Raw genomic sequence first — 2,735 nt, 5'->3', positions numbered from 1 at the left:
GAGGCACAAATTTGGCTTTACAATTTCTAGCAGCCAATGAAAAGAGGGAAACACTGCCAGCTACAAGATCCAGTATATATCTAATACATGAAAGCAAAAAAAACCACAACTTTTTCAAAGAACAAAAAATGGATATTGAGACTTTAGAGAAATGTGTCATGTAATTGCTCTTAGAAAGAATTCTAAGCAACAGAAAAAAAAATCTATATAGTCCTTGTAATAAATATCCTTTGCTCAAATTTCTTACTTTTAATTTATCTTGCTGAATTGTATAAATTATTATAAAAATTAAACCTGTTTACAACAAGGTTGAGATAAGTCAAAAGAGAAAAATACACCTGTTTGAATTAGGAAATGGAGACCCACCCTTCTGGAGACCCATTTTCTCTCAGTTTTCTAAGTATTTATTTGGTCTTACTACATTACTTACTGCATAACTTTGAGAATGCCTTTGTCACTCTATAAATAAAAAGTTCTTTTGGATTATTGCACCCTGACAGTTCTGGGCCCACCCTGTGGATGTCCAAAAAAAGGAGCTAAGTCCATGTCTCTCCATTCATGTTGACCTTTAAACAGAATGCACCATAGAGAATAGCCTGGAACTTGAACTTATTAAAAAAAATAATAAGTTTTTTCCTCCCCCTTGGACATTTGTTGTTTTTCCAAACTTGCTCTAAACTTTCCCATCTCTGAACCTTTGCCTTAGTTAGTGTCTGCCTCTGGAATGTTTTTCACTTCCTACATCTGGGTCTTGGCAGCTTGTAAAAATCATACATCTTTGCTAGGTCATTCCAAATGCCACTTCTTCCCAGAAGACTTGCCTGTTTACCTAACTGTGATCACCCCCACTAAAATCTCCCAGAGTTCCTTGATTAACATAGAACAAGAACACATTCTGCACTGTACCTTAGTCACCTATGTATGTGTGTATGTGCTCAGTTGCTCAGCCATGTCCAACTCTATGTGACCCCATGGGCTGCAACCCTCCAGGCTCCTCTCTCCATGAAATTTCCCAGGCAAGAATACTTGAGTGGGTTGCCATTTTCTACTCCAGGGGATCTTCCTGACCCAGGGATTGAGCTCACGTCTTCTGCATTTGCAGGCAGATTCTTTACCATTGAGCCACCTGGGAAGTCCCCTAGACATGGATGGGTGAGCTTTATTTTGTCAATTTGAGCAAAAGTTCCCTGGGCTATGTTTGTTCTTTCTTTCTTTCTTTTTTTTGCAACTTTCCACGAATCTGTAATTTTTCAAAATAAAAAGTTAAAAAAACTCCCCAAGGATATTCTTCTTTATATATCTCTACCCAAAGATCTAGGACAGTGATGTGCCCTCAGCAGTAAATCCTTGATGAAGACTGTGGGGTAAATGTCCATGAATGAACACTGAGGCAGTGCATGTAAATGGGATTTAAACTTAGAAAACCTGGGTTTGGATCTTAGCTTTCCTTCCTTGTTGGGAAAATCTGGGACAAATTGTTTAGTCTTTCTAAGTCTCAATTTTTCATCTGTCAACTGAGAATAATAAGAAGTCACTTCAATGGGCTATTATGATGATTAAATGAGATAACAAATGTGCTAGTATTTCATTAGTTTGTGAGCACTGTGGCAATGTTAGTTATTATGATGATTGGTACTAAAGAATTGTACCTACACAAACCCTCAGAGTTGCCCTTAATGTCAGTCAGTTGTATTACTAGGTGGTAAATTTCTTCAGCAGTTTCAGCTTGGCACCCTTCCTATCGCCTTGTCACACTTTATGATATTCTAGAAGCACTCTTTATCTTTCAATCCCTCCCAACTGTCCCCAGAATGACCTATTCTATCCTCTTGAGTAGGATTTTGAGAGATATAGTTGGAAGAACAGAAAACCGGAACGCCTTCATAAAGTTGTGCTCTGGAGCATTTGTAACATGACTATATGCTAACAGTCAAAACATTTCTGATTCAATTTATGCTCTGAACATCATTATTCAATATGAAATATTGTGTAAAGAAAGTCCCTGACTTATAAACACCAACTCATGAACAGTTCACATTTGGCAAGGGTCCTAGGACAAGGACTTCAGCTGCATACCACCACAAATTCAGGACAGGCCATTGATGATCTCTTTGTAGGAGACAGTGAGGAACTTCATGGGAAGAAACTCCATCAGCCAAGAGAATGGAGTTCGTAGACGGAGTACAACAGTGGTGCGTCATGCTTTTGTCCTGAGCTGAAACAAGGAATCCCCTTTCCTATGGAAAGGAAGTTGTTTGTAGTGTGTGGCTTCCAAAGAGCTCTGAGAATTCTAGACTAAGAGGTTTTGCTGTGATCTAACCTTTCTTACATTGATTGTAACATCCTCATGGGACTATGCAATTCATATTCCAAGCAACCAATTTCTTCAACCATGTCTTCCAGACTGAGAGGTCTATATGAAGAAGAACTTGACTCACTTATTTTATATGATACTCACTTCATAAGAGGGACTCGCTTCATGTTGGTTGAATTGAATGAGATAATTTAGGGATCATCTATTTTAGCCAGTACAGCCTTGGGATAGAGAAAACATTTTCTCATACTCAGGGCTTCACTGGTCTGCTTTCTCCTAACTCAAATGACATTTTCCTGTTAGGTATATGGTCCACAGCACTGAGCAATATCATATATTATCTATAATTCATCAACATAGTGATACAAAGATAATTAACATTTTCTTTTAATTTGGTTAAGTGCTATACTTGGTCCCATTT

Source organism: Cervus elaphus, chromosome 19, assembly GCF_910594005.1.
Source record: "Cervus elaphus chromosome 19, mCerEla1.1, whole genome shotgun sequence".
Lineage (NCBI taxonomy): Eukaryota > Metazoa > Chordata > Mammalia > Artiodactyla > Cervidae > Cervus > Cervus elaphus.
This window is presented reverse-complemented; position numbering follows the sequence as displayed.